Source organism: Triticum aestivum, chromosome 2D, assembly GCF_018294505.1.
Source record: "Triticum aestivum cultivar Chinese Spring chromosome 2D, IWGSC CS RefSeq v2.1, whole genome shotgun sequence".
NCBI classification, from domain to species: domain Eukaryota; kingdom Viridiplantae; phylum Streptophyta; class Magnoliopsida; order Poales; family Poaceae; genus Triticum; species Triticum aestivum.
The window spans coordinates 46,497,974-46,524,418 of NC_057799.1; the positions used below are offsets into that span (position 1 = coordinate 46,497,974).

Here is a 26,445-nt window from a genome sequence, read left to right on the forward strand (position 1 = left end):
TGCGACGTCCTCAATATAGAACCATTCGGATGGCCATTCGTCAGACACCTTCCTTGGTGTGCCGGACAGATATCCGGTATCGGCAATGCGCCATACTTCGGCTCCACCCACTTCAAATATTGACCCCTCATGATTACGCGGGACAAGGCAGAACAACTTCCTCCACAGCTCAAAATGGGCCTCGATGCCCAGGAATAATTCACATAAAGCAACATAACCCGCAATGTGTAGAATGGAGGCAGGGGTGAAGTTATGCAGCTGGAGTCAATAGTATTCCAGAAGCCCTCTGAGGAACGGATGGATGGGAAATCCAACGCCTCTTAGCAGGTAGGGGATGAAACATACTCGCTCTCCCCCGGATGGATTGGGAAAGTCCTCTGCCCGAGTCTCACCATTGAAGGATTCTAGCCCCGCTCGAACATGGACTAGATCTGCAGGGGGAAGAAATCCCTGCGTCTGCAACTTCGTCAGTTGACAGTGGGACACTGAACACCTCTCCCACTCGCCTTTCTCTGGGCTGGAACGGGTGGAGGAGCTGGGGACGCTAGCCATGCTGGAATGGTTTCTCGTAAGCAGTCTTCGGGGATTTTTCTCTACGTGGCGCCGAATGGATCTAGGATCCAATCTCTTTAATAGGCGCTCTTCCTTGCATGGATGGGGTGTTATCTGCAAAAATACCCTGACTTTCCACCTTCGCTCGACACGTGGAAGACGAAGTTATTTAACGCGCAGAAGCCGAGGGGAGCGACATTGGATCAATGGTCGAATACATTACTTGGAGATAACTAAAGGAGGAACCCGCCTTGCAATGCCGAAGACAATTTGTGTGCCGAACACCTCACTATTGAAGACTGGTTCGGGGGCTACTGAGGGAGTCCTGGAGTAAGGGGTCCTCGGGCGTCCGACCTGTTATCCATGGGCCGGACTGATGGGCTGTGAAGACATGAAGGCCGAAGACTGTACCCGTGTCCGGATTGGACTCTCCTTGGCGTGGAAGGCAAGCTTGGCGACCGACTATGAAGATTCCTTCTTATGTAACCGACTCTATGTAAACCCTAGATCCTCCCGGTGTCTATATAAACCGGAGAAGTTAGTCCGGAAAGCATATACTCATTACCCTAGGCATACAGGCTAGGCCTCTAGGGTTTAGCCATTACGATTTCGTGGTAGATCAACTCTTGTAATACTCATATTCATCACGATCAATCAAGCAGGAAGTAGGGTATTACCTCCATAGAGAGGGCCCGAACCTGGGTAAACATCGTGTCCCCCGTCTCCTGCTACCATTGACCTTAGACACACAGTTCGGGACCCCCTACCCGAGATCCGCTGGTTTTGACACCGACAACGCCGCGCTAAAGCCAATCCTGATGAGGCAGAAGAAGCTGCGCAAGGCTAAGCTTACGGCGGGCATAGTCGTCGAGGAGTTCCTCTGCCGCCGCATCGCACCATTGCAGAAGCTCTCCCACCCGGTGTGGGAGATCACCGGCCCAGCGGACCGGATACGGCTGGCGTGGAAGTCCCTCCCTGACGAAACCATGGGCGACGCCTGGAAGTTCAGTAACATGTTTGTAGAAGTTCGCAACCATGTTCAAAGCAGTTCAAGTGCTTTGTTTTATTGGGACGAAGATTCTACGTGTGAGATCCAACTGCCGAAAAGGTTGAGAATTTTTTCCCAAAGTGAAATCTCACAAATTTTGAAGTTCATTATATATAATTACGAAGTTCACTGATGAAAACAACAAGAAAAAGGAATGTTCTTGTCAGGACCCCGATCCTAAGTCACACAGATCTAGCATGTAACACATCATATCACTTTGCGGCCTCACGCAAGGTAACACACGACTGTAGCCTTACCGTGGCCGAGACCGTTTGCGTTTATTGTCTCACGTATATAATTATGTCGCTAGCATCCACATGACAGAGAACCCGGGTCGACATGACTAGTCATAAACCAAGGTGGCACAAATGTACAGCGACATGCATACATAACCCAGCAATGCACGTGTCGGCCAGCAGCGAGTGTAACCAAGTCGTAGCATGCTACAAGGACTTCGGTAAACACCACGTGACATTTCCTCGTAGGGACAGACACAGGAGCAAAGAAGGATACATGCCGGTCAATCCATTTGTTTCGGAGCAGTAGCGAACTACCAAGGCTCAGTGGAAGAACTAGGAGGCATTTCACAGTAGGAGAGGCTACCAAAGGCACATGAATAGGTGTCGAATCCCACACAAACCAATGCATTTAAAACACACACACAATATGCACGATATGTGTAGATACAACATGGCATCACAATATAACTCTACAACTCAAAGTACTTATTTAAGTGGCTCTAGAGAGCTTTACATAACATGATATTACAAGCATGGGTCACATGACCCAACATAAAAATTACTGTCGAGCAATTGATAGAATTGAGCATAGTTATGAGAATATCTAGGTATGATCGTGTATATAGGCATCACGTCCGTGACAAGTAGACCAACTCCTGCCTGCATCTACTAATATTACTCCACACATCGACCGCTATCCAGCATGCATCTAGAGTATTAAGTTCATAAGAACGGAGTAACGCTTTAAGCAGGATGACATGATGTAGAGGGATAAACTCATGCAATATGATATAAACCCCATCTTTTTATCCTCGATGGCAACAATACAATACGTGTCGTTTCCCCTACTGTCACTGGGATCGAGCACCGCATGATTGAACCCAAAGCTAAGCACTTCTCCCATTGCAAGTGTAGGATCAAAAGTATGTCTAGAGGGGGGGTGATTAGACTACTTGACCAAATAAAAATCTAGCCTTTTCCCAATTTTAGTTCTTGGCAGATTTTAACAACTTAGCACAAGTCAAGCAATCAACCTACACATGCAATTCTAAGAGTATAGCAGCGGAATGTAAAACAATTGCATATGAAGGTAAAGGGAGGAGTTTGAGGGAGCAAACACAATGTTGACACGTAGATTTTTTATCCGTGGTTCCGATAGGTGGTGCTATCGTACATCCACGTTGATGGAGACTTCAACCCACGAAGGGTAACGGTTGCGCGAGTCTACGGAGGGCTCCACCCACGAAGGGTCCACGAAGAAGCAACCTTGTCTATCCCACCATGGCCGTCGCCCACGAAGGATTTGCCTCACTAGGGTAGATCTTCACGAAGTAGGCGATCTCCTTGCCCTTATAAACTCCTTGGTTCAACTCCACAATCTTGTTGGAGGCTCCCAAGTGACACCTAGCCAATCTAGGAGACACCACTCTCCAAGAAGCAACAAATGGTGTGTTGATGATGAACTCCTTGCTCTTGTGCTTCAAATGATAGTCTCCCCAACACTCAACTCTCTCTCATAGGATTGGATTTGGTAGAAAGAAGATTTGAGTGGAAAGCAACTTGGGGAAGGCTAGAGATCAAGATTTATGTGGTTGGAATGGAATATCTTGACCTCAACACGAGTGTAGGTGGTTCTCTCTCAGAAAATATGTATTGGAAGTGTAGGCATGTTCTGATGGCTCTCTCCACGAATGAAGAGTGGGTGGAGGGGTATATATAGCCTCCACACAAAATCTAACCGTTACACACAAATCACCAAACTCGGTGAGACCGATTCAGAGAACTCGGTCAGACCAATTTGGTTCATAATGTGACCGTTAGGTGTTTCGGTGGGACCGATACGTCAACTCAGTGGGACCGATATCATTAGGGTTAGGGCATAACGTAATCTCGGTGAGACCGATTACACAAACTCGGTGGGACCGATTTCGGTAATAGTCAAACAGAGAGTTGGTCAGGCAAACTCGGTGGGACCGATTCGCTCATCTCGGTTGGACCGAAACGTTACGAAAGGAAACAGAGTGTTTGCATTGCAATCTCGGTGGGACCGATCGCTCATCTCGGTTGGACCGAAACGTTACGAAGGGAAATAGAGAGATTACAATCCCATCTCGGTGAGACCGATATCCCTATCGATGAGACCGAAAAGACTAGGGTTTCTGGCAGTGGCTATGTCAACTGAACTCGGTGGCGCTGGATAGAAAGAATCGGTGGGGCCGAGATTGACTTTTGGTTTGGGACATATGTGGATATGAGAAAGTAGTGGAGGGTTTTGGAGCATATCACTAAGCATTTTGAGCAAGCACCTCATTAAGCAACACCTCATCCCTTCTTAATAGTATTGGCTTTTCCTATAGACTCAATGTGATCTTGGATCACTAAAATAGAAAATGTAGAGTCTTGTGCTTTGAGCTTAAGCCAATCTTTTGTCCTTAGCATTTTGAAGGGTCCACTTTCTAATCCATGCCATGCCAATCATTGAGCTTTCCTGAAATATTTATCTTGAGATAGCATTAGCTCAATGAGCTATATGTTGTTAGGAATTACCAAAACCACCCAGGGATTGTTGCACCTTCAATCTCCCCCTTTTTGGTAACTGATGACAACATATAGATCAAAGCTTCGACAAATGATAAATAGTATTGAAAAATATCGTCTCTTTGAGAAGTATGTGATAAGCAAGAGCTCCCCCTAAATTTGTGCATTATTTAAAATTTGCTTTTGAATGCAAATGCACAATCGATTAGGATCATGGGTTACTCTTCCATGTCACATACATCTTGGTGGAGCGCTCAAAATGATAGAAGTTAAAGCAAGAACTCATCACCAAAACAAGTGAATGATCATCTAGGATATAAGAGATATATCATCCAACAAGCATTAAGGGTAGCATATGATCAAACACAAGATCAAACAAGTATCTCACACAAGCACGCAATAAAGTTTCAAATCAAACCAAATAAGTGCAAAGAGAGATAAAAACCAACACTCTCTCTCTCGAAGCCTATGATCTATACATTTTTCTCCCCCTTTGGCAACAAGTTACCAAAAAGTTTGAAAATGCATAATGCTAAACGACTCTCAGGCTTGATCTTCGGGAGGTGGTGTTGAGAGAACTCCAAGGATGAAGGCTTCTGATGAAGTAGCTGGAGCTGGTGGAGTAGCTGCTGGAGGTGGAACTGGAGCTGTAGCTGCTGGTGCTGATGCTGTGGCTCTAGTGTCTGTCACTGGCACTGCAGCAGATCTCTGTCCTCTGGGCACTCTGGCAAAAGCATCTGTGGTAGACTTTCCCTTCTTCTCCTCTGCTTCCTCCTGAAGTTGCTCAACTGCAGTTTGGATCTCTGTCACCTTGACATCAAGGTCATAGAATTTTGTCTCAATAATCCTTTCCAAGCTCTCCTGGTTCTTGGTCAGGGTGGCCAAGCCCTTTTCAATCCTCAGGGTGATTGGATCAGATATCCAAGCTGATCTTGCTTGATCTTCAAGAATACCTGAGATGCCTCCTCTGCTGTTGGCATCTTTGCAGCCTTCTCTCTCTTTTCATGTGCTTGAGCTGAAGATGGTTCATCCTCATTCATCACAACTGTGTTATCTTCAAATTTAGGATAGATGGGCAGGTGCTCCTTATCCAAGATGTACTTGCCTTTGCCCATCTTTGAGTTGATTAGCTCCTGAATGTGTGGGGCATACCCACAACTTCTCTTCTGATCAACTGCATTCCTCTTGATTGTTTCAACAATCAGGCTCATGACTTTGAACTTCTATGGGACATCAAATATGTGCAGCAAGTTTAGCATGTCCTCTGATCATCTTATGGTCACCTGACTTGGGTAGCAGTGTGTGCCTTAAGATCCAGTTAATAGTTGGTAGACCAGACAACAGGTAGTGAACTGATCCAAACTTATGTGTATTCAAAGCAGCATCTGGGATCTCCTTGTACATGTTGGCCATACTGTTGTGGTCCTTCTTCTTCTCTGCATAAATGTCCAAGTCATCCTCATGTTCCTCAGGAGCATTTCTAAGCTTGGCCCACTCATCAACTGTAGATTGGTACCTAGTACCCTCAGACATCCATACAATCCTTCCATCTGGATAGAAGTGGGCAGTGGAGTAAAACTGCATGATGAGCTCATCATTCCACTTGGTGAGCTTCTGGGCAACAAAAGTATCGACTCCACATGCCTTAAAGCTGTCAAGCACTCCAGGGAAGTGATCCTCATTCTCCTTGATGAATTCCCAGTCAACCCATCTCATATCACACACAATGGGCTTCTTGTCAAGCAAAACAGTCTCATAGAAGTCCTGCTGTTCCTTAGTGTGGAATCTGTAGTCCACATCAGTCCTTCTCCTGATAGCATAGGGATCAGACTCTCTCCATAGTCTCAATCCTGCATCCTTCCTGATTTTCATATTCTCTGCAACTGGGTGTGCATCAGTGTGGTCAGGGATCTTGGGCTTCAGCTTCCTCAACACAACAGAATCATCATCTTCTTCTTCAACAGCTTGAGGCACTTGGGCCTTGTTCTTCTCTTCAGCAGGTATGTTCCTAGTGCTCCTTTTGGCTTTTGGCTTTGGAGCTGGAGCAGCAGACTTGGGAGCAGCTTTGGGCTTTGATGGAGCAGCCCCTGATTTGATTGCATCTCCCATAAGCTTTTGTGCTTTGGGTGCTGGTGCAACATCCTCTTCCTCTTCCTCTTCTTCTGAATCTCTCATCATTGATGGCTTCCCAATAACTCTGGCAATGGTCTTCTTGACCCTTTCTTTTCTCTTCTTGCCATCTCCAGTTTCCTTGGGTTCAAGAGTGAACTCCATTGTCTCTCCTGTGGCAACTTTTCTTGGCTTAGACATGGGCTGTCTTCTTGCTGGCATCTTTGTTTTTAGACCTTGCTTAGTTGCAGCAGCTGAGCCATACTCTTTCTTCAGCACTTTCTTCTTCGAAGTGGCTTCATCTTCAACAGCCACATAATCTTCATCTTCAGAGTCAGAATTCCTCTTCTTCCTTGTCCTTGTGGCAGCCTTTGGCAAATTGCTTGGTGTGCTCCTGCTGCCTTCATCATAGCTGCTAGAGGGATCTGAACCCTCACTCATCTGCACTTGTTGCTCAGACCTGTTCTGACTATCACTCTGGTCAGACATCTCTGCCACCGATGAGTTGCAAGTGGAATTAGAGAAGGTTAGGCATATTACACCAGGAAACCATCCTGATAATGGTAGCGGGAAAAGGAAGCATGGCAGGGCAGAAGAGAGATTATTGTTTACCCGCAGGCCCACTTTGTGGGACTTGGAGTATTGGAAAGATTTGGATCTGCGGCATAATCTTAATGTGATGCACATCGAGAAAAATATATGTGACAACATTATCGGCACACTTCTTAATATTGAAGGAAAGACGAAAGATACCTTAAAATCTAGGATTGATTTGACACACCTGGGTATCAGAAAGGATTTGCAGGTGCAAGATGAAGGTAAACCACGAGATATGGCACCAGCTGTGTACGTCTTGGACAAGGTAAAAAGAAAAGAATTCTGGAAGGTCCTGTCACGTGTGAGATTCCCACATGGATTTGCTTCCAACCCTAAAAGGAGAGTCAGTGCAGATGGAGACAAGGTACAAGGGTTGAAAACTCATGACTGCCACGTCCTACTTCAAAGGGTTTTACCTGTTATCCTTAGAGGATTGGGCCGCCCTGACTTATACAGAGCAGTTGCAGAGTTGGGACAATTCTTCAGGGAACTCTGCAGTAGAAATATCAGGATAGATGCTTTGGAGCGTCTTAGAGACAAGATACCAACTATCCTATGCGACATTGAGAAGATATATCCTCCAACCTTCTTTGATGTGATGGTGCATTTGGCTGTTCATCTACCTGATGAGGACTACTTAGAGGTCCAGTACAGTATGGCTGGATGTACCCTATTGAAAGGCGGCTAGGCACTTTCAAGGGCTATGTTAGGAACAGAGCTATACCCGAGGGTTCCATTGCAGAGGCCTACATTGCTACAGAAGTGTTGACATTCTGCTCAAAATACATTGAAACAGCTGATCAGCTTAGCAAAGACGTGGATGAAGACAATCCCGGGCTCAATGTTTTCGATTATTCTGTTCGAGTTACAGGGAAGAGTCGACAAGAGGACAAACCTAAAGATTTGGACAAAATGGTTTGGTATGTGTTGAATAACTATCCTAAAATACTACCTTATATCAAGTAAGTGCTAAGTACTGCAGCTTATACATCGTAATCTACTAAACTTGCAGCACATTCTTATATATTTAGATGTTTGACGCGATCACTATGTTGTGCAGCATCTAAAAAAAGGAGTTACTGCTGCAAAATCCAAGAAACATTGACAAACTGGTTATGGCAGGATTTGCGAAATGGTTCAAGAGCCATGTAAGCTTTTGAATTGCACTGTCAATTTTTAAAATATATTGAGTACATAAGATGATCAGCTTGTCTATTTTCTAACCATAGGTTAAGAAGATGCGGGAGGATGGGCAGGCAGTTGATGATGCCCTTTACGCACTAGCAATGGGTCCTGATACTCGGGTAAGACATTATGAATCTTGCGTTGTTGGAGATGTGCGCTACAACACCCTTGCACGAGACGAAGGCAGGAAGACACAAAACAGTGCCATCATGAGCACGGATACGTATGACAAAGAGACAACTGAAATGTATGCTAACATAACAGACATTGTTCAGTTGTAGTATGTCTCCAGTTTCGAGGATCATCGGTGTGTGGTTCTGTTGTGCTCTCGTTGGTATAACTTGTTTTCCAGGAGCGCAAAACCCAGAGCTGATGATTCTTTCAAATCCATCAATGTCAAGGCGGTGTACCAGACCAACAAGCCTTTTATTTTGGCAAATCAAGCAACACAGATATTTTTCTTGGAAGACACATTTGCACATAGCGATGACTGGAGAGTAGTGCAAAGGTTTGAGCAGAGGAATTCGTTTAATGAGGTTGCACAACAAGATGATGCTTACACTGCTCCTGATGTACAAGATAACACATATGTCCCTAATATCTTTGAGAACCATCACGTCAATGACGCCGGCGAAAAGATTGCCTGTCGTGCTGTGGACATACAAGAGTTGATCAAGAAGAAGCCAACGTTCGAGGACATTGAGGACGAAGAAGAAGATGACACCATGGGGAATTATGATTCAGACTGATACACATGGCGAAGATGTTGACGCTGCTGTTGCGGATGATGATTACATTGCTTTTTTCGTATTTGCCTGTCAGAAGACGTTTTTTATCTACTATGTGAAATTGTGTTTGCTATGACAACTGAAACCTGATGAACATGTTGTTTAGTATTTTCCTGTGAGAACATCACTTGTTATGTATGCTGATTTGTGTTTGGTGATTGTATGATGACTAAAACATGATGACATTGTTGTTTAGTTGTACTCATATTTGGCTGTGAAACTTGAATTTAATGACATAGTTTGTTGTTGGACTGCAATTTGCTCGACGTCTTCGAATGAGAACAAAGCTGAACCCACAGGTCCTCTGCTAATTTATTTATTTACTACCAAAAGGGCCTGTGCTATTTATTTATTTATGAGCAAAAGGGGATACCCCCTGATTTCGGTTAATAGAAATCATTAGATGTTCACAACACTACGCCCAACCTGCTACACAGGTTTCATTCATTACTAGTTTCAGCATGTCATAGGCACTGAATACATCACGAGTGCTACATACACTGCAAATAAAGAGACAATCATCCTACAGAGCACATCGATTTTGTCCATTATCTTCACAAGCTCTTTCATCTCCTCATTGCTGTCAAGGCCGTTCAGTAGTTGTTGCTTGGCCATGATCAGAGGAACTGCATCTTTAACCTTCTGCTCTGCATCTTCCTCTTCTGCCGTTCCTTCAGTTACTTGTCCAACACCCCAACCTGCTGGTATTGGGATTCCTCGGCTAACCAAATAATCAGCGTAGTTGCACTCCCCCACATCAGCAACTTCCCAGAAATACAAATCACACGAATCTTCCCTTTTCTGCACGAATCAAATTGGAAGATCATCAACCAAACTATTAAAAAAATCAGCAACTGAAAGCAGCAGAACAACACTTAAACATATTATTACCCCATGATTCGGGCATTTGTAGAAGACTCGGCCAGGGTTGAGGATTGTGGTTGAGACGCGACGGATGACTCTGCGTGATTTGCAGCAGTGGCACCACACCAACGGCAGCGGGTTGCGATGAGCAACCGGCTGCGGTGCGCGTGCCGGTGGGGGTGTGATGAGAACCACAGGCAATGGTACGGGTGGCGACCTGGCACATATTTGGTTGTTGCCTGCTGAAGACCAGGTGGACGAGCAGCCAGCGGACATGGTTGCTGCGGCCAGAGCTTCTGATGCTAGGCAGAGTAAGTAGAGAAGAGGAGAAGCGAACGTTGGATATGTCAGATTCATTACTTGCAGAGTAGCATAGCACCATATATAGTCATAGTCTAGGTTTGGATTCGAACCAGCTACAGGAGCAGGTCTCTCTTTTTTCTAAAACTCAGCAACGTCTCTTTACTGGTACACTAGCTTCTTCTGTACGCCTTCTCAAGTCTTTGATTCCTCCACCTGACATCTGGGACCCACCGGAAGGGTCTTTGTATTTCGCGAAAAAAACATGCCCCCCGCTGACAGGTCGGACCCACCAGGTATCTTCGCACGCAAGGAAGTGCCTCCTTATTACGCACAAAAAAATGAATACCCCCCTGCCAGCTGGAACCCAGCATCGTGGGAGGCTGACTTGTGGGCCTACCAAGTTGACGGGGACGGAGGGCTTTGTCAACTTAGTCAATATGAACGATTCTAGCTCCAGTTACCGTACGATGTTCATCCAACGGCAGTAGTGCTTCTTCAACCTCTGGTCTTCTTGCTCCAGCCGCCCAAACCAGCGCCGGTCGTGCCGCGTGCTCCTGCCTCCCGTGGCCGGCTGTGATGCCGCGGAGGCCACACCGCCCCTAATACTCCCACCGCTCAACAGGCCATCCCTCTACTCACCCACACCCCCTGTTATTCTGCGGCGACGACAGCCTCACACCGCAGCCGAACTAGTGAACCCTCGTACTCCTCTCCGCCTGGGCATCCACTGCCGCGTCTTCCCCGGCTCTGCGTCGTCCCCTTCCTAGGCCTCGCCGTCGTCCACCGCCTTGGTGCTCTCGGTGCGGCGTGGTCAATGTGGTCAATGACCGACTTCTATCGGAAGAGTACTGTACGTGGAGAGGCTGACAGCTGGGTCCACGGCCACAGCCCAGTCTTTTTGTGATTTGCCAAGTAAGTCGCTTTGTCAGGCCTGTTGGGCTGCAAATCTTTCAAGACGAGGAAAGCTTCATTCGGCTGGCCGAGAAAATGGCCTATCAGTAATGAGAAATGGGCTGTACATTTTTAAAACACATCAAACTGGCAATTAGTTTCAAATTTCTTTTTTTATTTCGAGATTTTAAATTGCATTAATTTTTATGTGTGGACAATTTGTTGGATTTTTATATTGATATACATTTATTTTTAAAATCAGTTTGAATGTGACTCGAAATTTCGGGATTAAAAACAGTTCGGACCGCACCGAAATATGCAAAATTTTGTATAATTTTTTAACCGTGGCCACAATAGCTGTAATGCTAACAAAAAGAATATGGGCTCCAAAAAAAACCTTAAGAATTAGCAAATGGGCTGTACATTATTAGAAATAATGGCAGATGGGCTGTATGCTGTTTTCCACATATTTGAGGCTTTTCTAAAAAAAAGGTTGACGCACAAGCAATGACCGTTGCATGTCCATCCAACGGCCGTCGTGCTTCTTCAATCTCTGCTCTTCCTGCTCCAGCCGCTCAAACAAACGTCGGCGGGACTGCCTGCTCCCTCCTCCCCGCGGCCGGCTGTGCTGCCGCGCAGGACCGCCCCACCGTACTCCCATCGCTGGCCTAGCCATCCCTCTACTCACCCACACCTGCTGTTATTCTCCGGCGACGGCAGACGAACCAGTAAACCCTCATACAGTCGTACTCCCCTCCGCGTGGGAAACAACTGCCGAGTCTTCCCTGCCTCCATGTCGTTCCCTTCCAACGCCTCGCCGTCGTCCACCGCCCTGGTGCTCTCGGCGCGGCGTGGTCAACGTGGTCAAGGAACGACTTCCATCGGAAGAGTACTGTACGTGGAGAGGCTGACAGCTGGGTCCACGGCAGCCGCAAGGAAGTGCCTCCTTATTACGCGGAAAATAATTATTCCTCCACCTGACAGCAGGGACCCACCGGACGGGCCACCGTATTTGCCAAAAAAAAGTTGCCCCCCTGACTGCTGGGACCCACCGGACGGGCCAACGTATTTCGCAGAAAAAAAACGTTCTCCCCGCTGTCAGCTCGGACCCACCGGAGGTGCCTCCTTATTACGCACAAAAAAATGAATACTCCCCAGCTAGTTGGGACCCACCATGGTGGGAGGCTGACTTGTGGGCCTACTAAGTTGACGGGGATGGAGGGCTTTGTCAACTTAGTCAATATGCACGATTGTAGCTCCAGTGACCGTACGATGTCCATCCAACGGCCGTAGTGCTTCTTCAACCTCTGGTCTTGTTGCTCTAGCCGCCCAAAGCAGCGCCGGTCGTGCCGCATGCTCCTGCCTCCCGTGGCCGGCTGTGCTGCCGCGGAGGCCTCACCGCCCCTAGTATTCCCACCGCTGGCCAGGCCCTGCGGCGACGGCAGCCTCACAGCGCAGCCGAACCAGTGAACCCTCGTACTCCTCTCCGCGCGGGCTTCCACTGCCGCGTCTTCCCCGGCTCTGCGTCGTCCCCTTCCACGGCCTCGCCGTCGTCCACCGCCCTGGTGCTCTCGGCGCGGCGTGGTCAACATGGTCAAGGAACGGCTTCCATCGGACATGGACTGTACGTGGAGAGGCTGACAGCTGGGTCCACAGCCACAACAAGGAAGTGCCTCCTTATTACACGCAAAATAATTATTCCTCCACCTGACAGCTGGGACCCACCGGACAGACCACCGTATTTCGCGAAAAAAACGTTTCCCCTGGCTGTTGGGACCCACCAGCTACACTTCGCACGCAAGGAAGTGCGTCCGGGCAAAAAAAACGATTCGCCCCGTGACTGCTGGGACCCACCAGCTACAGCTTCGCACGCAAGGAAGTGCCTGACAGTCGGGACCCACCTGGTCGAAGCGTACGTAGGGTTGTCATTCTGGTCGCGAACATGTACATACATACTAGTCGATGTAGAGGCGCGCACGTGTCGTAGTAGAGGCGCGCACATAGCATGTACACGTACATACAGCGGCCAGGGTGCAAGAAAGTAAATACGGCCACGTACGTATATACGGGCGGGGTCTCGAACGCCTACTCACGCGTATGTACGGCCAGGGCTCGTGTACATGGCTGGGTCGGAACGGAGAAACAGCGTCGTCGCCGTGTTCATGGGGAGCCAACCGGCTGGGTCGGAACGGAATGCGTCGTCGTGTTCATCGGGAGGGCTTGGACGGAACAGCCGATGGAAATGAGGCCTGGCGTACCGCAGAACGGAGGAAACGGCCTTGTGTTCGACCGACCATGTTCGAAATGGGATCCTGTTCATCGGGAGGGGTCTGTCGTACCACAAAACGGAGGAAACAGACCTCCTACGGTCGAAACGGGGGTCCTGTTGATCGGGAGGGGTGTGGCGTACCGCAAAACGTAGGAAACAGACTTGTGTTGGAGCGCTACGGTCGAAACGGGGGTCCTGTTCATCGGGAGGGGTGTAGCGTACCGCAAAACGGGACTCCACGGGATACTGTTCATCTCCACCATCGATCCCCTCCAGCCTCCACGGGCTACTGTTCATCCACCATCGACCTCCTCCAGCCTCCACCTGCGACTATTCATCCACGGGCTCCTGTTCATCCAGCCTCCACCGTGCGCTACTCCACGGGCTACTGTTCAACCAGCCCTCTCCACGGGCTCCTGTTCAACCACCCCTCCACGGGCTACTGTTCATCCAGCCCTCCACCGTCTACTGTTCATCCTGCCGTCCACGGGGTGGTCCTGTTCATCCTGCCCTCCATGGGGTCCTGTTCATCCAGCCCCAACCGGCTCAAACGATCAGGGTCCTGTTCATCCACCCCCACCGAGAACTGTTCATCCAAACCCCACAACAATGCTCACTGTTCATCCAGAGGCAACGCCATGGGGTCCTGTTCATCCACCCCCACAGGGAACTGTTCATCCAAACCCCCCCGCAACACTCACTGTTCATCCAGAGGCAGCATCGATCGGCTTCAGTTAGCAGTAGTAGCGAAGGAATCGCTCGATCGGGTTCAGTTAACAGCCATCGATCGATCGCTCGGGTTCAGTAACGCGTAGCCTGCAGTGCAATCGCTCGGGTTCAGTTAGAGCCCAACGCATCGCTCGGGTTCAGTTAGAGCCAAACGCCTTGCACACACGCGCGTACGTACGAGAGAAACGCGCATCGCTCGGCCCCGACCACCCACCGTAACCGGGGACTCCCCGATATTTTCCGCGTCGTCGCTTCTACCACGGTTTTTTCCGTCATGGATGACCCAAAGAATGTCATGCAGCTGCGTCTCCGGCCCGCCCAGAACGAAAAGCCCATTTTCTGTCATGTTTTTTTGTCATAGAAGTAGGACCCCACCACATCTATGATGATACCGGGTTTTGTCACAATTATCGTCATAGAAGTGTCATAAGTATGACAGAAAAGATTTTCGTTCGGCCCAAAATGTCACAGATGTGTCTTTTTTTTATAGTGTACTTTGGCTTCACCAACAATGATGATGATATTCAATATTTCTATGAATTTATTAAACCGCATCTGAGGCATTCGTTTAACCAAATGAGTTACCATTGCTACAAGCATAGAGCCAGTTCCATTGATTGTACCGCTATTCGATATTTCTATTATGTTATCACTAACTCATTGCAGGTACAAGGAAATGTTTCAAAGGTGAATGAAGAGAATATGCTAATTCTAGGGAAAGCAGCAAACCTTGACATCGGTAATTCACCCAACTTAGGGGCAATACTTTTGTTCCACCTTGCACACCAATAAAATTGTGCACAAGGAGACATCGTGCGTCGCAAAGTAATCACCATGTTGGCCAACTCCCTTGGCCTCAACTTTAACCATCTTCCTCCAATTACCAGTAACACCCTTGTCAATACAAGTGTTCTTACTAGTGTTGAATGGTAGTGGTTCGCCATGGAAATCATTGCATTCGTATTCCTGGAGTGGATCACTTCCTACCCACTCCTATGCCTAACCATTTCTCATTAGAGGAAATAATTTTGCATTATGTGCCACAGGAAGGAGATGCAGCGTTCGACCGAGAGGCCCCTCAACCTAAACAAGTTGATGAAGAAGAATTCAACATCGACGAGGAAGAGGAGCAGCCCCAAGAAGAAGCACCAGCAGAATAGGCCTACATCACCTACCCAAACATCTACAGTCTTCAGGGCTCCATCAATGACATGAGCAACTGATACGTCTCCAATGTATCTATAATTTATGAAGTATTCATGTTGTTATATTATCATTCTTGGATGTTTTACAATCATTCAATAGCAGCTTTATATCATTCTTTTGGGACTAACCTATTGACCCAATGCCAGTTGTTGTCTTTTGCTTGTTTATTACATCGCAGGAAATCAATATCAAACGGAATCCAAACACCGCGAAACTTTTTGTGAACCAGAAGACATCCAGTGGGCCAGAGAAGGACCTGGGGGTGCCCCGAGGGGGGCACAACCCACCAGGGCGCGCCTGGGGACCCAGGCGCGCCCAGGTGGGTTGTGCCCACCTCGGTGGCCTCCCGCACCGCCTCTTCGCCCTATAAATCCCCAAATATTCCAAAAACCCTCGGGGTAACCCTAGATCAGAGGTTCCACCGACGTAAGCCTCTGTATCCACGAAAACCAATCTAGACCCTGTTCCGGCACCCTGCCAGAGGGGGAGATCATCACCGGTGGCCATCTTCATCATCCCGGTGGCCACCATGATGAGGAGGGAGTAGTCCACCCTCGGGGCTGAGGGTTTGTACCAGTAGCAATGTGTTTAGTCTCTCTCTCTCTCTCTCTCGTGTTCTTGAGATGTCACGATCTTGATGTATGACGGGCTTTGTTAATATAGTTGGATCATATGGTGTTTTTCCCTCTCTATGTTGTTGTGATGAATTGAGTTTTCCCTTTGAGATTTCGTTTTATCGGATTGGATACTTTTATGGATTTGAGAGCACTTGATATATGTCTTGCATATGAATACTCGTGGTGACAATGGGGTATCATATTGATTAACTTGATATATGTTTTGGCACTCAACTCGCGGATTCCCAAGGTGACATTGGGGTAATCTATGCATAGGGGTTGATGCACGTTCTTGTCTTTGTTTCTCCGGTAGAAATCTTGGGGCACTCTTTGAAGTTCTTTGTGTTGGATTGAATATTACGAATCTGAATTTGCTTTGGTGTTATTTTAGTATGAACTCTTGGTTAGATCGATCGGAAAGAATAGCTTGGTGTTATTTTAGTACGAACTCTAGGATAGATTGATCGGAAAGAATAGCTTTGAGGTGGTTTCGTACCCTACAAACAAATCCGTCTTATGTTCTCCGCTAGATAGGAACTTTGGAGTGATTTCTTCATCGCACTTTGAGGGATGGTTATATGATCCAATTATATTAGCATTGTTGAGAGATTGCACTAGCAAAAGTACGGACCCTAGGCCTCATTTTCAAGCATTGAAATACCGTTTGTGCTCACTTTTATCGTTCGCTACCTTGCCATTTTTATTTATTCAGATTATAAAAATATATTTCTACCATCCATATTACACTTTTATCACCATCTCTTCGCCGAACTAGTGCACCTATACAATTTGCCATTGTATTGGGTGTGTTGGGGACACAAGAGATTTCTTGTATTATTTGGTTGCAGGGTTGTTTGAGAGAGACCATCTTCATCCTACACCTCCCACGGATTGATAAACCTTAGGTCATCCACTTGAGGGAAAATTGCTACTGTCCTACAAAACTCTACGCTTGGAGGCCTAACACGAGTCTACAAGAATAAAGTTGCGTAGTAGACATCAGCAACCTCACCGAGTCCCTTCGACACACGTCAATGTACATGAATAGCAGCTTCTCCGAGTGGAGCCAAGGATGGGCTCTGTACCAACCGCCATGCTACTTGTGATCTGCGTTGCTTATTTCCCCGAAGAGGAGAGGATGATGCAGTACACACGAGGTAAGTAATTCCCTTAGTTATGGAACCAAGGTTATCAATACAGTAGGAGAACCAAGCAACACTATGTAAATAACACCTGCACACAAATAACAAATCCTCGCAACCCAACGCTACAAGGGGTTGTCAATCCCTCGACGTTTACGTGCGAGATTAAATGGTATGGTGACAGATAAAAGATAGATCGGTAGATGCAAAATAAAGATAAAATATTTTTGGGGTTTTGGATGTATAGATCTAATGCAAAAAAAGTAATCTTGATTGGAAAAGAAAATGATAAGGTAGATCTGAAAGCAATATCTTAAAAATAGACCCGGGGGCCATAGTTTTCACTAGAGGCTTCTCTCTTGAAGATAACATACGGTGGGTAAACAAATCACTGTTAGGCAATTGATAGGAAAGCAAATAAATATGATTATATCCAAGACAATGATCATGTATATAGGCATCACGTCCAAGATTAGTAGACCGACTCCTGCCTGCATCTAATACTATTAATCCACACATCGACCGCTATCCAGCATGCATCTAGTGTATTGAGTTCATAAAAGAACGGAGTAATGCCTTAAGAACGATGACATGATGTAGACTAGATAAACTCACATATGAATAAATCCCATCTTGTTACCCTTAATAGCAACGATACAAGCGTGTTTTATCTCCTTCTGTCACTGAGATTGAGCACCGCAAGATCGAACCCATTACAAAGCACCCCTTCCCGTTGCAAGATAAATCAATCTAGTTGGCCAAACTAAACCAATAAATCAAAGAAGAAATATGATGCTATAATAATCATGCATAAAGGATATCAAAGAAACTCAAATACTTCCATGGATAGATCTAATCACTAACTCACAATTCATCGAATCCCAAGAAGCACACCGCAAAAATTCATTACTTTGAATAGATCTCCAAGAACATCAAGGAGAACATTGTATTGAAGATCAAAGAGAGAGAACAAGCCATCTAGCTACTAGCTATGGACCCGCAGGTCTGTGGTAAACTACTCACGCATCATCGGAGGGGCAGGAAGGATGATCAAGAACCCCTCCATGATCGTTTCCCCCTCCAGAAGAGTGCCGAAAAAGGCCTATAGATTGGATCACATGGTTTTGTAACTTGCGGCTGCTCGAAAAGTGTTTCTCGACTCCCCAAGGGTTTTTGGGATTTTAGAGTATTTATAGAGGCAGGGGGAGGCTATGGCGGTTCCCGTGGGCCCCACTACCCACCAGGGCGCGCCAGGGGCCTCTGGCGCGCCCTAGTGCCTAGTGGGCCCCATGAGCATCTCCTCGGACCTCTCAGGAGCTTCCAGGGTCTCTTTCCAGCAGAAAAAAAATCTACGAAAAGTTTCGGCGCATTTGGACTTCATTTGATATTGATTTTCTGCATAGTAAAAAACAAGCAGAAAACATCAACTGGCACCGGGCTCTGAGTTAATAGGTTAGTCCCAAAAATGATATAAAATGGCTTGTAAATGAATATAAAACATCCAAGATTGATAATACAACATGGAACAATCAAAATTATAGGTACGTTGGATATGTATCACGCCACCACAATGATCTCACCGGTTTGGGCTTGCAAAAGTGAAAGCTTGGGGGAGGTCACTACCATGTCTCCATCAAGATGTGGTGGTGTTATTTTAAGTAAGTTGTAAAGAGGTTGTACTTTAGCTCGCTGAACTTCAAACACTCGTGTTTGTTTGTTCCAACACTTTGCTTTTCATTTGGTTCGCCTTTGTTTTTCATTTTTCTTCTCGCCGGTTGCAATCTTTTGTTTGCAAGGTTAGCTTTCAAAACGCAAAAACCAAAAATAGAATAAGTTTTGCTTTGCTCCTTTTTTTTGCCCTTGGATCTCATTTGCATTCTTGTTTATATTTCAGAGGAGTTTATCGATGCCGGACAATGTGGAATGCAATCTTAAGGAAGAGAAGTGTGGGAATTCATGATCGTGAAAGTATGTCCTACAACTTCCATCTTTTGCACTTGAATTACCTAGAAGAGTTGTAGCAGTAGTATGTGTGATGTATTCAGGTGGGAGTAAGTCTTGATAGTTAAAACAAAGATTTCGTTCTAGTAGCTAAAATACTTTAGTAACCTTTGTTCAATTTAATCTAGATAAGCAAGACTTGCCGTGAGACAGTTTTTTTTCTTAAAAGTGATGTTAACAAAGAATAATCGTGCATAATAGAATTATCAAAAGACTTGGGTGTTGAGAAAAATTGTAGAGAAGATGATGTTAAAGATACTCAACCCCATAGTGTTAATCTTAATACACTCAATAGCCCTTGTGGATAAAGTTGTCCAGAGGAACTTAGTTGATAGGTGATGAGATTATGCCAAAATTTGTGTTGCATTTTTACATGGTGCTCCAGCTTCTCGCTGGTGTCATGGCCTTGTAACTCTATATGTGTTCACGTGTGTAAATATGGCTTCGTCACCTTTCTGGATGTTATGCTGTAAATTCCACTGGCCAATGAACGATCCACTAGATTTTTAGCTCGGATTTCGGCTATGTGTTTGTTACCGTACGTAGTGAGAACACTAAATCGAATATTATACAGCTTTCTCTTGAATAGGTGTGTATGTGGTAATAACTGAGTACTGACCAGAAGAGCTCGAAAGAGACGACATATTGGTCCATAGCACTCAAACTTAAGCCACCGGGAAACCTTATGCATAATCATTTCTTTCGCATAACTCCGTCACCAGAAAACAAAAGTTTCAGCAAGCAATGATTGAAATAAAGTGCTTGAGAGCCTTGATGATGAGACACTCAAGGGTCTATTAGCGAGTTACTCTAGAATCATGTTGTCTTTACATACCTTTCACTCCCTAATCAATGTTTTCATTGCTCAAGAATGAAAATCTCTTCCGTGCGTTCCTGGCAAGCAAGTGCTAACTAGAGTAAATAGAACAAGAGCTAGTTTGTTATTTTGTCTAGTTGAGAAAGAGCTTTATGTTGATTATCTTTGCTTCACTTACACTTGCAAAATAACCATGCCACCGCTACAGCTATACCAAGTTTTCAGGTCAAGAGGCGGAGGGCTATCTAGGCATACTGATCGTAAGTGAACTAAAACCTTCTTGTTATTTCGGTTTAAACAACTAAGTTCCTTACGGTTTGGATTTCTGTCTATGTTGCTCAAGGACGATCAAGATTAAGCTTGGGAGAGTTGAGTGTTATTTTGTCCCTCATCACACCTGAGTTTAAGCCTGATTATTTTATAAAAACCGAGATATCCGCTCCGATATTGCTGCTAATGACTAATGAATACAAAAGATTACAAAATCCTATCTTTAATTCGTTTCCATTGAAAATGGGACTAAACATGGACAAAATCAAGAACATATATGGAAAGGACTAAAGATGAGATAAGGAGAGCCAAAGTGGGAGGTGCGGGAAGCCACCAGAGCGCAAGACGGCGTCTCATACGAGTGCACGATCTGGTATGAGCGCTCATATGAAGTGCCAGCGGTGCCTTTTCATCCACCCCAACAAGTTTTATAAATGGGCTAGGACTAGAACGACGACAGAATATCGTCGGGACCTTCCTCTTTGTCATCAACAGCAACGCTAGCCACCACCATTTTCCATCTCCATCACCATAGCCATCTCCACCACCATCATTGTAGTCATCCTAGTTAGCCACACCTTGTGATCGTGTATCACATCCGGCAACTATTGTAAGACATATTATCAATCAATAAATCTTCTTGATGTCTTCTTCAATGGTTCCACCTTGCTCCATGTGTGTCATGTAGCAAAGACCACCTCTCCAGAGGCTCATGCTCTATCCACTGCTCGAAGGTTTTAATCAACCTCCCGAGCCTTCTCCTAGTACCAGGTGGGTCAAAGCCTGGCAGGTCACATAGCCCAACAGGCTCCTCCTCCACGGCCGTTGTTCCTGTTGCCAACTGTGCAGCTACTGCTTCAACATGTGCCCTCACCGCTGCATCTCTTGCAGCTTTCCTGTCCCTCACGTGTCTCTGCGTGCACACATTAAGTCTGTCGCGTATCAAATTGTACTTCCATAACTGGTTCTACTTGCAGAGTTTTTTGAACAGATTCATCAGGTTCTTATTTCTAAACTGCGAGAAGAAATTAGCCCCCAGATGGCGCATGCACCAACGGCTCTGCAAGTCCTGCCATGGAACTTGTTCCTCAGGGCCTGGGTTTGTCAGTGTCCTTATCGCACTGAGTATACCTACATGCCTGTCATGAAGGATGCACACATTGGGCTTCTCCTTCACAACTGATATTTTCAACTGCCTGAAGAACCATGTCCAACTTTCAATGTTCTCACTCTCCACAAAAGCAAATGCCAGTGGGACGACTTGATTTTGGCCGTCTTGACCTATGGATGTCAGGATCTGACCCTTGTACTTGCCTGTGAGAAAAGTACCGTCAACACATATCACCGGTCGGCAATGCTTGAAAGCTTCGATGCATACACCGAAAGAGAAGAAGAGACGATGCAACACCCTCACAGTTGGGAACTCTGGCATGAACATGTCTTGGATATCGATATAGATGCCTGGATTCCGCTGCTGCAGGGTGTGGAGGAGGTGGACAATAGAGTCATATGCATCAAAATAAGAACCAAATCTCCTCTCAAGCGCCGCATGCTTAGCCCTCCAAGCCTTGCCATAAGAAATTTTGTACTTGAACCTGGCGAAGACTTTTGTCTGGACTGCCTTCACTTCCATAGCTTTGCCCTGCACTATCTCATCGTAAAACAATCGAGCAATAAGCATGGATGAAAGGTTGGCATGATCTTGAGGGATGCAGGGAATAAGACAAGTGTGATTAACTAAGTCACTTATCACCCAACTTGTGCCATACTTAGGGAGAAATCCGTGCACCCTGGCGGGACAATCTGCGTTCTTGCATACCATTGTCAGGAATTTCTGACTGGACACCTGAGCTGTGAAAACCCTTTGCGTGGACATTGCCCAATTAATTATTGCATCCTTCAGGGCTTGCTTGTTCGGATACATAGCACCCATCGCAATATTGTTCTGGTGATATTGCCAGGCTGAATCATGTCCATCAGTCACGGTCATTGCAGATGTGAAGTCATGATTCCACCATGCAGGATTCGGGACCTCCTCTGCATTTTCTTCTTCATCTGACTCGTCAGAATCATCGGCATGGCCCCTTTCAACATCGGTGTCTTCTTCCATCTGGTTCTGCATGTGCCCATCTACCTCGTCAGCGTCCACCTCGCCATTGTAATCACCATCGGCATTTCCTCCTTCTACCTGACTACTCTGCCCTGGTTCATAACCATAAGCATTTCCTCCTTCTACCTGACTGCTCTGTCCTTGTTCGTAACCATAAGCATTTCCTCCTTCTACCTGACTGCTCTGTCCTTCGTAGCCACCCTCGCCTTCATGTGCAGTGACCTCCTTAACGACGGGAAGCACTAAAGCAACATGATTGCATCCCCTTCGTTCACAACCTTGTAACCACCGCACCCAATCGGAGTCTCCCTCTATTGGCCTCAAATAAAAGTAAATTATTGAACTTGACCGTGTCCACAATGCATGAACACCGACGGTGTGTGTTTCAGTATCAAGACCTAAACTTGCCGCAATCCATTCTTTCAACTGACTGACAGACCATGTTTGTGGTGCGCTCATTGGCACCTCTATGTGAGTAAATTCTCTCAGATCTGCTCCCATCTCAGTTGTTTGGACAGTACCAGGACCGTAGTAAAATCTGAACTTCACTACATCGGACATCTCGACTCACCTTTTTTTTTTCAACAACGAAATACAAGTATTAAGCAACAACTTAATATCCCCACTAACAAATATTAGACATGTCTATATATTACCTAGCTATATATTACAGAATATTTTCGGAGCAACTAATACAATTCACACACCTACAAGTATATTACGAATATTTGCCGTAGCAACTACAAATATTGACAGATTAATATATTTGACTGGACTGCCTATATTACGGACCTTTTTTCAGAACTACTACAAATACTGACACTCCTAAATACTTGACATCCACATATAGTACGGAATATTACCGGAGCAACTACACATTTTTACACAACTAATTAGTTGACATCTAAATATATTTACGTATACTACCGGGGCAAATAACAATAATCGCACACCTAATTTATTTCACATTGAAACATATTAACAAATACTACCGGAGCACCTACGAAAAATAAAATGTTTGCTGAAATATACCCTTGAAGCGTGCGTGCGAACGAAGAACGACGAACGGCGGCCACCAAACTGCCGGTGCTCCGTCTCCAACGAAGAACGACGAACGACAGCTTCACCTCCACCACACTGCCCCAACTTCACCACCACCACACTGCCCCAACTTCACCACCACCACCTCCACCAAAATGCTCACCACGACCACCACGAGCTACCCCATCAGTAGATCGAGACCTCTGTTGGCTGCCCTAACTGAGTTGAATCCATTCACGGTGCCAAAATCGCGAAAAACTTGCTCATTTAGGTGTATAAATTGGTGGCATTTTTGTGTAGAGAGAGGAGAAGGTAAGAACAGAAGAAAGAAGAACAGAAGAAGAAGGGAGGAAGGGAAGGATAAGGCCGCAGGGAGCAGCCGGCCAGCCGCGTGCGAGGTGGGGCCGCACCCTGTCGGCCAGCAGCTGGCCGATCGGCCCGCGGTAGGCCGACAGGGGCACGCCCGCGCCGACAGCTCCCTCCCTCCCCCTCGCGACGTGGCCAGCCCAATCCGAGGCCGACGCGTGCCAGGCGGGCCAGCAGTCGGCCAGCAGCAAGCCGATCGGCCTGCTGTGGGCCGATTAGGTCCAGTCGGCCGGCTGAGGGCCGACGGTGTATTATTTGTGAAAAATATTTTTTCGGCGTAATATTTGTGTAATTTAATAAAAAATGTATTATTTAAAAAAAATTGGCGAAATATGTTAGGATCTGAGTGCCGCGTGGGCATCATATGTGTGTGTGGGCGTTGGAGAGTTTGCCCACACGCCCCCAGCACGCGTTTTGCCAGCTGCGCTGTGTGGGCGAACTAGTTTCTGCCCACATAGCCATCACCTAGTCCACGCGCGTGTGGGCAAAATGCTTTTCGCCCACACGACACTCGTACGTTGTTGGATGGCAACTGCAGTTGCGCGTACGTGGCAACTAGGTAAACACACATGGCAACTATGATTCGTTGCTAGACGACAACTGCAGTTGCGCGTACGTGACAACTAGATAAACACACATGACAACTGTGATTAACCATAATGGCAACTATGTTGGACCACACGTAGCAACTAGGTAAACACATATGGCAACTATTGTTTGACCATATGTGGCAAATAGTTAATCACACACGGCAACTATGGTTTGATTACACGCGGCAACTACCATAAATTAGACATGACAACTATAGTTACCAAAACAGAGAGAGTTGTCATGCTTTTACAGCTACATTTGCCATCCGGGATAACTACATCTGCCATCCCGAATGGCAACTAAATCGTCATCCCGCGGGTACCTAACGTAGATGCGCCAGGACGTGTGGGCATATTTGCTTCGTGCCACACGCGCGAGGTGAGGATGAGTAATACTTGTTGGGCGTGTGGCACGAAGTAGCTGCGCCAACACGTGTGTGCAATTGTAATGCTCGCCCATACACAATCCATATGGGCTGCCTCCTGCTCACGCCACACACGGTATGTGAACGGATGTCTAGTATGCCACACGTGCGGGCGTTATCAGGACCCTTGTTTATTTAAGAACCACATATTTGCAACACATCATGACACAAAGCGAAGGCACTTTGATTTGTCAAAAAACGAAGGCCCTTTGATGCAAATCCACGAGATGGGAAGAAACAACTCAAAAATAAGAGCCACATATTATTTATTTTTTGCGAGGAATTTTTAACAGTCTAGGGTGTTCTTTGTTCCCGATTTGAAGAAAAGAAAGTCAAGAGGATGGTCCAGTCAGTACAATTACGTACATGATGGTCTAACGCTCTGAGGGCATATATATACAACGATTGATAAAATAGTCTCTTTCTATAGAATATTTCATGGCATTCATGAGGCAAATAAATATATTATACAATGGATTATCACTTCTAGTTATCACTATGAAATAATGTTTGTGTGCTCCTAAAATATGACCATGTAACCCTCACAAAAACAATATCACCATCGTACGTACCAGAAGAAAACGAAAAAAAAAATCTATTTGGCAACCATTGGTTTGTCTCTACTTTATTATGGGTTAATTTGTTAGAATGCATACGCATGCATGCAGGGAGCGTCTTACCAACTACTCGGTAGCGGTGCAGGAGCTGGCGTGGAGGCTCCTCGGGCTGATCGCCGAGGAGCTCGGCCTGGATGACCGCAATTTCTTCAAGGGCGACCTCGCCGGTGGCGAGACACTGATGAATGTGCACTACTACCCACCCTGCCCTGACCCGAGCCTGACAATGGGCGCTCGTCCACATTCCGACCGCTATATCATCACCGTCCTGTCACAAGGCGATCGACGTCGGCGGCTTACAGGCCAAAATAGGGGGGTGCTGGATCGGTGTCAAATCGATACACAACGCCTTCGTTATCAACTTTGGGCTCCAGATGGAGGTCATATCGCACCAATTATATTAATCCTATGGATTATGGATAGTATGCGTGGGGCAACTAACTAACAAAATATGTTTTGATGTTTGATGTAGATTATAACCAACGGGCTGCTTGCAAGTGTGGAGCACCGGGTGGTGACCAACTCTGCTAAGGCGAGGATGTCGGTGTCGTCACTCGTCAGGCCCAGGGTGGACTGCAGGATCGGTCAAGTACCGGTGATGGTCGACGAGGAGACGAACCCTCCCAAGTACAGGGACTTCACATACAGTGAGTTCACGGAGGCGTACGAGGCCACTTTGGGCAACAGGGAGGCCGTGCTTGACTTCTTCAAGATCCAGGCCAGCACATCCAATGGAGCTAAGAATGAATGATTGAGCATACGTACACACAGATTCGATGATCTCCTTTCATTACTTTACCGTGTATTGTATTACTACGTACTCTACTCCCAATAATATCTTTCTTGGCAGCGCTTCTCTTTTCCTTTTCCAGTTATCATATGCTATTGTAACTTCTGTGAACTTCTTTGGGATCATGTAAGGAAATGTTGGCCGCCGTTCCCAGCTGTTCGGCTTGTTTTCTATGGAAAGCAAGACCTTTTCAGCCTTCTACCTAAAAATAGTACTAGCTGTTGAAATGTTTATCCCGACTTGTGTTTTGCTTGTTTTTGCATTTTGATATTGTTGCTACTTTGTACCAACTAGAAAGAGAGTTCGTGCGCTTGTACAGATACAAAGCAAATAAATACTAT

The 26,445-nt window shown here is 46.2% G+C and overlaps 1 pseudogene; it reads left to right on the forward strand.

Annotated features, from left to right (window-relative positions):
• The first annotated feature begins 1,370 nt into the window (after nt 1-1,370).
• On the forward strand, nt 1,371-26,065 carry LOC123055625 (mugineic-acid 3-dioxygenase-like; annotated as a pseudogene).
• The last annotated feature ends 380 nt before the right edge of the window (nt 26,066-26,445 follow it).